The sequence below is a fragment of the Rhinopithecus roxellana genome, chromosome 10 (genome assembly GCF_007565055.1).
Source record: "Rhinopithecus roxellana isolate Shanxi Qingling chromosome 10, ASM756505v1, whole genome shotgun sequence".
NCBI lineage: Eukaryota > Metazoa > Chordata > Mammalia > Primates > Cercopithecidae > Rhinopithecus > Rhinopithecus roxellana.
The window spans coordinates 76,843,444-76,853,556 of NC_044558.1; positions in this window are offsets into that span (position 1 = coordinate 76,843,444).

Below are 10,113 nucleotides of genomic sequence, written 5' to 3' on the forward strand. Positions count from 1 at the left end.
TTGGGCTATGTCATCTGTCTTTTTGACTGTTGAATCCTAGACTGTCTTAGTTCATTCAGGCTGCTATAAGAAAATATCACAGACTGGGTAGCTTCTAAACAGCAGAAATTGTTTCTCACAGTTCTCGAGGCTGGGAAGTCCAAGTGCAAGATGTGTCTCATGCAGGCAGAGAGAAAAAAATGTGTGTGTGCCTGTGTTTGTGTATGAGTGCCTGTGAATGTGTGTTGTGCCTGTTGTGTATGAGTGCCTGTGAATGTGTGTGTGCCTGTGTGTGTGAGTGCCTGGGTGTTTATGGGTACATGTACCTGTATGTATGTATGTGTGTGCCTGTGTTTGTGTATGAGTGCCTGTGAATGTGTGTGTGCCTGTGTTTGTGTATGAGTGCCTGTGAATGTGTGTGTGCCTGTGTGTGTGTATGAGTGCCTGTGAAGTGTGTGTGCCTGTGTTTGTGTATGAGTGCCTGTGAATGTGTGTGTGCCTGTGTGTGTGAGTGCCTGGGTGTTTATGGGTACATGTACCTGTATGTATGTATGTGTGTGCCTGTGTTTGTGTATGAGTGCCTGTGAATGTGTGTGTGCCTGTGTTTGTGTATGAGTGCCTGTGAATGTGTGTGTGCCTGTGTGTGTGAGTGCCTGGGTGTTTATGGGTACATGTACCTGTATGTATGTATGTGTGTGCCTGTGTTTGTGTATGAGTGCCTGTGAATGTATGTGTGCCAGTATGTATATGTGTGTGCCTCTGTGTTTATGGGTACATGTGCCTGGGTGTGTGTGTATGTGCCTATGTTTGAGTATGTGTGAGTGCCTTTGTGCATATGGCTGCACATGCCTGTGTCTGTGTGTGCCTGTATTTGTGTGCCTGCGTTTGTGTATGTGTGAGTGCCTGTGTGCATATGGGTACCTGTGCCTCTGTGTGTGTGTGTGCCTGTGTGTGTGTGAGTGCCTGTGTATATGGCTACATGTGCCTGTGTGTGCCTGTATTTGTGTATGTGTGAGTGCCTGTGTTTGCGTATGTGTGCGCATCTGTGTTTGTGTACGTGTGAGTGTGTGCACATGGGTACATGTGCCTATTTATGTGTGTGTGTGCCTGTGTTTGTGTGTGTGAGTGCCTGTGAGTGTGCCTGTGTATGTGCGAGTGCCTGTGTGTGCATGCTTGTGTGTACGTGTATGAGTGTCTGTGTACATATGGGTGCATATGCCTGTGTGTATGTCTGTATTTGTGTATGTGTGAGTGCCTGTGTGTGTGTGTGTGTGCCTGTTTGTGTATGTGTGTGTGCATATGAGTACCTGTACCTATGTGTGTGTGCCTATACTGGTGTGTGTGAGTACCTATACATGGGTGTGCCTGTGTATGTGTGAGTGCCTGTGTTTGTGTATGTGTGAGGGCTTATGTGTGTGTGTTCTTGTGTGTATATGTATGAGTGCCTGTGTGCATATGGGTGCATGTGCCTGTGTGTATGTGTGAGTGCCTGTGTTTATTGCGAGTGCCTGTGTGTGTATGATACTAATGTGGCAGGCTTGCAGAGTTCTTTGCATCTGGTTGCACCTCTCAAATACCTTTTTAGTTGAGGCAAATTCACAGCAATATGCCTAGCACACATTTACGTGTATACAATTGTTCTGTCTTCTGAAACCCACCTAAACCCCCACTGGACCAAGAAGAACACATCGTGTGCACGGCTGGCTGGGTGTGGAGAACACTTCCCTTTATGCTGCTGCTTAGCACTGCTCAGAAGGAGGTTTACACTGCTAGCTGCCTTTCCTCTGGCCCCATCTGGTTCTGACAGGTTCAGCATCACAGAGGGCAGCCCGCTTCCTGAAAGCACACAGGTGTACAATTCCTGCCAACCCCAGTAGGTATTAGAAACCGCTTATCAACACTGTCTCAAGGCCTCGGAACACGACGAAGGCATAACTATGACTTGGAAGCTTTTTGTATTTTTAAATGTTTCTCTCTCCTTTTACCCTGCTCTGAAGTCCTCCACCCGCTTCCATCATAAATCAGAGAACAGTTCTGTTTTGCTGAAAATGATCAATAAAGCAGGATTCTTGAAATCATGGTCATTTCAAATTTGAAAAAAGCCCGAGGCTTCTGAGAAAACACATTTTTGTTGTTTGATTTACCCTCATAAATGTAAATTAGTCTGGTCACTTTCTAGGTGATTGTTATTTTTAACTTTTAAATAAATACAGGAATTACTTCTGTGTATGGGTCCATGTGCCTGTGCGCATGTGTTGCGCCTGTGTGAGTGCCTGTGTGTGTGCGTGCGGGTGCGTGTGCACAAGCACGTGTGTGTGCTTGTGTGAGTGCCTGTGTGCGTGTGGGTGCGGGTGCCTGTGGCATATGTGTGCGCCTGCGTGAGTGCCTGCGTGGTGGCAATGTGGGTGCGTGTGCCTGCGCACATGTGTGTGTGCCTGTGAGTGCCTGCGTGCGGTGCTTGTGTGCATGTGTGTGCGCCTGTGTGAGTGCCTGCATGCGTGCGTGTGGGTGCGGGTGTGTGTGTGTGTGCGCCTGTGTGAGTGCCTGTGTGTGGGTGTGTGCCTGTGCGCGTGCGTGTGCCTGTGCGTGTGTGTGTGCGCCTGTGTGAGTGCGTGTGTGTGTGCGCCTGTGTGAGTTCCTGTGTGCGTGTGTGCACGCCTGTGTGAGTTCCTGCGTGCGTGCGGGTGCGCGTGCCTGCATGTGTGTGGCTGTGTGCGTGTGTGTGCTTGTGTGCCTCCGTGTGTGTGGGTGCGTGTGCCTGTATGTGTGAGTGCCTGTGTGTGCATGATGTCGATGTGGCAGGCCTACAGAGTAGGGGCCCTTGCACACAAAACACAAGCACACACACATAGACATATACACACGCATACATGTAGGGCACATGTACCTATACATAGAAGTGATTTCATGAAGTCATTCCAGAAGTAAATCCATGTTCCTTACACGGAAGTGTTAAAAAGACTCAGAAGTGTGAATGGGACTCAAATACGTTAGGGGAGTTCAACTGGCCACGGAGTTGAGGGATTTGTCCCAGGAATGGGTGTAAACGCCCCACTTCGAATTTCCCACAAGGGTTCGCCTGCAGAGTAGAAAAGAGTGAGGAAATGTATTACATCCACACAATGGAAGACTATTCAGCACACAAAGGAATGCATGCACGTGACACATGGATGGATCATGAACATGTGGTGTGAAGTGCAACAAGCCCAACACAAGGCCCCATATTACACGCGTTCTACTCATATGAAATGTCCAGGCCGGGCAAATCCACAGACAGAACGTGCATTAGTGGTGGCCAGGGGATGCGGGGATGGGGAAGGGAAGTGACTGGTAATGGGTACGGGATTTCCTTTTGTGGTGATGAAAGGTTTTGAAATTAGATAGGGATGATGGTTCTAACCTCGCAAATACTAAGAACCACTGACCTGTATATTTTAAACAGTACATTTTATGGCATGAGAATTATATCTCTATAAAAAGAAAGGAAAGAGTGTGGGATGGGGCTGGAGCCATGGAAAGGCCACATCAGGCTCAGATCCGGCTTTCCACTCTGGGGTCCTGCATGGCCTCAGAAAAGCCAAAGATCTATCCACCCACAGCTGACTGACCCTGGAAATGGGACTAAGAACAGACACATTCATGGCTCAGAGACCAGACGTTTGCCTAGTAAAGCAACTTTGGGGGTTTAAATTCATGAGGGTCTGGAGAAAGGGTGAGCTTAAGCTAAAATGTCCCAGAGAGCAGAAAACAACTCTCTCAATTCATGTGGCCAGGAGTCAAGAAGAGGTAGTAGTTAATAAAAAGGAAAAAAAAAAAGCCAGGTCACATTTGAGGAGCTCTTGGCATGGGCTAGGTGTTGCTAATGTTCTCACTGCTACCCCCAAAGTCACGAAACAGGTAGTTGTGTTATCCTTAGTCTATGGATGGGGAAACTGAGGCATGGAGCTGAGTGACTTGTCTGGGGGGCACAGCCCATACATGAATGGGCATGAGCATATGGTTCTTGACCACAATTCTCGGCAGGTCAAGAGCAAGGACCTGAGAGAGAATTGCCTTATATCCTCGCTCTGCCTTTCTCTTGCTATTATTTAAATGCTTCCAAGCATCAGATTCCTTGACTGTGAACTCCCAGAATATTAGGGTTGTTGTGAAGATTTAAATCAGATAATGTTTATGGAATTTGCCTGTCAGGGTTTGGAACAAAGTCCAAGCTGACTCAAAGGGCAGCTATTAAACATAAATGTGAAGTGTCTTGTATGAGGCAATTGGGTGGCTGGAGGGAGGCCAAATTCACCCACTTCAATCTCTCTTTTTCTCTGAAAATTGGGGGCTGTGCATGGGGAGGGAATAGAAAATAAATAAAAACAAGTCAAAACACATATGCAGACATCAAGACACATTTAAAAACATATTTATGTTAGCACTTTTTGTATTCATTTCAGATTTTTTCTTTTACAAAAGAGAAAAAACATGGCTGATAACTTTAAAATCTCCTCTGCTATTTTTCCAGTCCTGATCCTCAATTTCTGTCCCTAGGGGCAAGTCACTGTCAGATTTGACATGTATCTTTCCAGTTTGTGATTCTTAGACTTTACCAAATATCCATATTCATGTAGAGAAAAACAGTGGTATTGGCTTTTGCTTTTATGTTTTATACAAAAGCACTTTTACAGTTTATATAACTATATCATATTGTACTTTCATCATCACTTCTGTTGGTTTTTCAAAACACTCAACATTATGTTTTGTGATCTATCCCTGTTTGTGTAGCTGGAGCATTTATTCCTATTTAGATCCATATTTACATACTGATTGAATTCATTTGTCTCAAAACTGACTAAATTCCATCGTGTGCCTTTTTCTGTATTTTACTGTATTCTCTTACCCCTGGAAACTTAGTGTTTCAAATTCTTTGCCTTTGCAAATAACTGAATCTCTCCATGTGCATATGTATCCAGGTTTTTTAGCACCTTCTCATCCTAGAAGTGAAATTGATGGGTTGAGAGTCTACACATTTTCCTCTTTGATCCTGCTAGTTGGTGCTTCCAAGCGGTTGTCGTCACACACTCTGAGCGGCATGCATGTGAGGCCGTCCTTCCCTGAGACCCTGGCACACCCCCGTGATTGGCCAGGTGATGGTTCCACAGTTGGTCCGTTAACTGGAACCTGTTTCTGTGATGGGATTTTGTAGATGTGACTATGCTCATACCAGCTGACTTTATTTATAAAGGAAGTTTCCTGCATAATCTGGGTGGGCCTGATCCATTGGTTGAAAGTCATTTAGAAGCAGAGCCGAGGCTTCCCTGAACAGGAAGAAATCTGGCCTGTGGACAGCACTTCAGTTTGTGCCCCAAAGATCCAGGCTGCCCTTCATGACAGTTTGCCCGTGACACATAGCTATATCTGTCTGTCTATCTAGTCTATCAATCATCTATCTCTTATGCGTCCATCATCTATCCAATCTATTTTTCTATCATCTATCTAATCTGTTATCTAATCTGTCATCTATCTATTATCTATCTCTCACTATCTTCTATCTATCTATCTATCTATCTATCTATCTATCTATCTATCCATCCATCCATCCATCCATCCATCCATCCATCCATCCATCCACTCATCTATCTACTTATCTCCTCATCCTGTTTCTCTGTGAAACCTACTCTCTTACCAGCCTCTTTATTTTAGGTAATTCAGTGGGTAGGGTACCATTTACTTCCCTATTACTGTAATAACTGTGCCTGGCTCATGGTGGCCGTGGAGGTTCAGGGCTTGTGGACTGCAGAGACCTGAGGGCTCTAAGGCCTGGCTTTGGGCCAGTCCATGATTCCAAGGTCATGGGCACATGGGCAAATGGGGCTTGGCAAGCCGCTTTCTTCCTTGAGGAAGCTGATCCCCGTCTTTGAACTATATGCTGGGAAAGTGACTGCAAAAAGTGTCTGGGAACCACAAACAACGAGTGGGAGTCCCACAGAGAAAGCAGGAACGAGCCTACCTTACACCTCACTGTGAAAAATTGGCCCTTCTAAGTAGATCTAAGCGAATTTAAGGGGCTTTTCTAACCATGCAGAGTAAACCAGTCGACCACACGTCTCAAAGGAGACCCTGCAGGAACTCCCATTGGTAGTGCCCAGACCCTACATTCTCAATCCCAAATTTAATTTCTGGGGAGAAACTTCTCCTATAGAACTGGCTATTTTAAAGCAAGTTAGAAGCCATCTCATTTTGAGCACCAGAATCAGAGAGGAAAGGTGTTCCTCAGCCTGCACCCTTTGCTCCACTTAGCATAGATTTGCACCTGGATGAGGAGGAATGAGTTGCCCAGGGCCACGCAGCTGGACAGTGACACCATCTTGCTTTTACTTCTTTTATCCACTGCACCTGCCACCTCTCTCAAGTGTGTTTTCTCTAAGGCGGAGCAGACCTTTGGTGGCGACAGCAGCATGCGTTACGTGCCAGATTCTCTTTAAGTGCTTCAAGCGTCCCAGCTCCCTGAACTCTTGGAGGGAGACTGTTCTCACCCTGCTTCGAAGCACGAAGAGATAAAGTCAAGAATGCCAACTAATGCGCTCAAACTCACAAAGCCAGCAGCGGGGTGGAGCTGAGATATGAACCCCAAGTGAGAGGTTCAGCCCTTGGTTCTTACTCTTTGCACAAGACAACCCTCTAGAAAACAAGCCTACCAGTGGGGGGTGTGGGAGTGGGAGTGGATGGGTGGCCCTGAGGGCCTGTCTCGCCCTGGACTGGAGAAGTCACTGGACAGTGGGACATGGACATTTTTCATTTCTCTCCAGACCCATTCTGACATCAGTGACTCTTAAATCTATCTATCCAATCCGTCTTCAATCATCTATCCAATGACACTTAAATTTAAGGACACTTAAGGATGCTTAAATCCAAGTGTCCTTCCTTCCATCTGCAGCCAGAGAAGCAGTCCACTCTTGTGAACGCCTCCCAAATCCATGGATTTTCTTCCCCACCACCTGTCTCTGAGGGAGGAATAACTGGGCGAATGCTCCCCCTCCACACGTACAGGCATCCACAGAGCCCAGGGTGTCTTGCTTGGTCTCCTCTGGGGGCTTGCGGAGGGGACTGCAGACCAAAAGTTTCACATTTTCCCTGAGGAAGGCAACTAATAGGGAAATCTGCTATTCACTAATTCAAAGTAGATGCTGAGAACAGAGATGGCAACCATGTGCTGCTTCTCAGAATGAAAAGAAAGATGGATTGAATTTCTGCGGGGAGAGCAGGTGTCTGTGATGGTTTCATAGACGTCTTTCACATCCCATTAGATCTTGCAGACTGACGAATAAGACGGAGGGGCTAATTCCTGCCCATGGCATGTTTCTATGTGAACTTGTTGGCCAGGAATGATTTTTACCTTTTCAAGGCTTTAAAAAAAAGAAAGAAAAGAAAAACAATATGTAACAGAGACTACGTGTCCCGCAAAACTGAAAATATCTACTATCTAGCCCTTTATAGAAAAACTTCTTTGATCCCCGAACAAGATCATTTTTTCCAATAGGAGGGGCCCTCTTTCCTCCAAAGGCCTCTTTTAATCCTTGAGTTTCCGGCCATTCTCTCTGGTAGAGCCGTGGAGTCATCTTCCTTTTGCAGATGCTAACTCCTGTCCTTACCGCTTTCTCCTCTTCAGTGGTTGCAGCCTCTGATCCACCGTGCTTCCAGTGGGACTTCAATATCAGCATGATGGCTTCCTCCACAAAAGCCTGCACCCTTTGCTCCACTTAGCATAGATTTGCATCTTGATAATTTGCATTGCATGTTTGGACCTATGAGAAGTCTTGTGCTAAACCAGAGGGGCTCATAATTATGATGGTGGGGTAATAAAGTTATTGTTTTTTGTAAGTTCTTGGATGATAATTCCTTTAGGCAGGAAGCCGGTTAATGGGGGTAGGCCTCCTGTGGACAGAAGGGTAGATGATATTAGTGGTATTAGTCAGGCTAGTTTGCATTAAATAGGAAGGGAGATTTGAATTGGGGAGAACTTTGTAAGTGGTTGATCATTTCCATTTGTGATGATTTTCATGTTACTGACAGTATCTGGTCTCTGCATGTGCTTTTAGCTCAAGGAAGGTGAATATAAACACTTGAATAGCAAGAGGCCCCTAAAACTGGCCTTTCTGGACTTAACCATAGCAGATAACATTACAACACTGCCTGCTCCAAAGGAAACATATATGAACAGGAAAAAAAAAATCATTTCTTCTTCTATCTCAGCTGAAGCACAGTCGGTCAGGGAAACATCCCAGCAGGTTAGGAGGATGCTGGAGACAGCCAGAAGGCACACCGCTCAAGTGGCAGGTTCTGGGGAGATAGCTCACATGGCAGGTTCTGGGGAGATCAAAGGTCCAGTTTTGAAATTGGAACCCAGAAAAGAGGGTCCAGCCGTCAGCATTCAGAGGGCAGCGACCATCGTGGCTTCATGAGTTCAAACTAAAAAGGTGCCTGCCTTGTGGCCTCCTTGGGAGCTGTGTTCCTGTTCCTGCCTTGTTGGAGCTTTGCTTTCCTCATCTGTGAAATGGGGATAATCCCACTTTCCTCCAGGGTTGTAGGCAAGAGGACCTACAAAAAATCCCAGGTCAGTGCCTGGTCCAGAGGTGGCCACTCCACCACCCCAACCCTGTCCATCTTCATCCCAGGAAACAGAGTCCACAAAACTGTGACACTGTATTTGAATGTCCTGATTCACCACGTTGCTTTCGAGCTCCCTGCAGCTGCACCAGACTAATAGGTTCCATTATTATGTAACAAAGTTGTGAGTTGCTTTTCACTTGCCATGGACCCCCAGGTTGAAGGTCACATAGCCTGAGCGTGCCTAGATGAACCACAGTTGCAAACACAGAGGAACCCTAAGTGCTCAAACTGAGGTGTGGGAACTGAATTAAGAAGAGGGCACTGCATAATAAGGTCCAGGATCCAATCAGATTGAGCCCTGGCATCACCCCACGGCAGGACCCAATCAGATTGAGCCCTGGCATCACCCCACGGCAGGACCCAATCAGATTGAACCCTGGCATCACCCCACGGCAGGATCCAATCAGATTGAGCCCTGGCATCACCCCACGGCAGGACCCAATCAGATTGAGCCCTGGCATCACCCCACGGCAGGACCCAATCAGATTGAGCCCTGGCATCACCCCATGGCAGGATCCAATCAGATTGAGCCTTGGTGTCACCATGGCAGGATCCAGTCAGATCATACCTCCCTGCATCACCTCATTGCAACATCCAATCTGATCACATCTCATCACATCCCAATGCTTATAAAACCCAACTCAGCCCCCAGCTCTAGGAGAGACTGCTTTGGAAATTATCCCAGGTGTTTTCTTTACTTATTAGAAGTAATAAAATCTCCTTGCTAACTCCTCCTTGGTTGTGGTCAGTAGATTTATACCTGCCAAGCAACAGAATCCACCTGTTGCGTGAGTAACAACCCCAGCTTCTCAGCTGCAAGAGGATAAGCATTCAACTGTAACTAATTTGGGAATCAATTTATTATCACTTGGAAGTCAAAGGAGTGGCTGTTTGTTTGCACTTACAATTCGCTAAGGAGGCACCATCAGAGGGGACCCGGAGGCACTGGGAAGGTGCTTTGCTGCAGGCTTCAGTGCCTTGAAGCTGAACCCCAGGGTCTGGAGCAAGGTGTGGGCTGGTACTGACCACTCAGTGAATGTGGAGTCTGGGACTGACCTGCCCTGGGGATAAAGCCACACCCTTCCTGAAGTAAAGAAAAAGAGCTTTTCTAGCTACCAGACAATGATGAAATCTGTTTGATAGGATAATACTGAGATACGTTTTCCCTCTGTGGCTCCCCCTTCCTCCTATTCAAGCAGGGAAACCAGTTCTGTATGCATCATGGGGGAAGGAGGAGAAGGACAGAAAACAAAATGCCTCCTGAATTCCAGAGAGGTGAGGAAGTTCACGGGTATGACAAAATGTTTGGCCAAAATCACGGGGGACAGGGGACTCTCCCTTCGCCCATCCTTCCAGAACAGAAAGAACCAATTTTTTTCTCTTGGGAGGTAATGAGAGAGGAAGAGTGGTCTTTGGGCTCTGAAAGGAAACACGTGTCTGGTTTCTAGGCAGCGTGTTTGCAGAAGACGCAAGAGGAGA